The sequence below is a fragment of the Schistocerca nitens genome, chromosome 10, assembly GCF_023898315.1.
Source record: "Schistocerca nitens isolate TAMUIC-IGC-003100 chromosome 10, iqSchNite1.1, whole genome shotgun sequence".
NCBI classification, from domain to species: Eukaryota; Metazoa; Arthropoda; class Insecta; order Orthoptera; family Acrididae; genus Schistocerca; species Schistocerca nitens.
Window position 1 is genome coordinate 183701766 of NC_064623.1, and position 1231 is coordinate 183702996.

Sequence of the window (1231 nt, forward strand, 5' to 3'; positions counted from 1 at the left end):
TACTAAATTACTCAGGAAAGACAGAAGTTTATATAAATCCATCATAAATGTTCAATATGTCCTCCATTGACTGCACGGACGACATCTAGCCGATAGCTGAAAACATTCCAAACTGAGCGTAAGGTGTCTTCTGCCACTGAAGCTACGGCAGCTGATATTCTGGTTTTTAGTTCATCAATGTCACGAGGTAAGGGAGGAACGTAAACACGTTGTTTAACATATCGCCACAGGAAGAAATCACATGTTGTTAAGTCAGGGGACCTAGGAGGCCAAGAGTTTAAAGCCCGAGGTCCTGTACGCCCTATCCAACGTTGAGACACGCTGGCTTTGAGGAAACTGCGGACGTTGTTGTCACAGTGCGGTGGTGCTCTATCTTGGTGACAGATGTAATTGTCAGAGTCAAATTGTGGGAATAACCAGTTCCGTAGCATTGCAAGATATGATTGTCCTGTTACGGTTTCTTCCTCAAAAAAGTAGCGCCCATAAACCCTGCTTTGCGAAACAGCACAAAAAACATCCACTTTTGCTGAATCACGTTCGTGTTCAATTGTTTCATGAGGATTTTCGGGCCCCCATATACGCCCATTATGACAGTGAACCTTACCGCTAAGATGGAAAGTTGCGTCATCGCTGAATATGAACCGTGACATTAAAGGGTCATCTTCCATTTCCACGCTGCAGGTCAGCGGTCGTAGCGACATCTAGCGGATTATTTTCTGCAACTCTAGACCGTGCCGATTACATCTAGCGCTGTTTCAGTTACCTTGTGACATGTGTCTCAATATTATTACAAGTTAAAATCGGGTCATTCTTTTTGGGACACCCTGTATTTCATCGTTGTTTTGGAACATGAAGTCCACGAATGGCTGCAGATGATTGGTTCAATTGGACCAAAGGACAGAGTCCGTTCTGTGTAAACGCAGCCCATACCATTTTGGGGCCACTTCGAGCTTGCACAGTGCCTTGTTGACAACTTGTGTCCAAGGCTTCTTGGGGTCTGCGCCACGCTCCAACCCTACCATCAGCTCTTACCAACTGAAATCGGGACTCATGTGACCAAGCCTCTGTTTTTCAGTCGTCTAGGGTCCAACCGACATGGTCACGAACCCAGGAGACGTGGTGCAGGCAATGTCGCATTGTTAGCAAACGCACTGGCCTGGGTCGTATGCTGCCATAGCCCACTAACGCCGAATTTTGCCGCACTGTCCTAACGGATACGGTCGTTGTACGC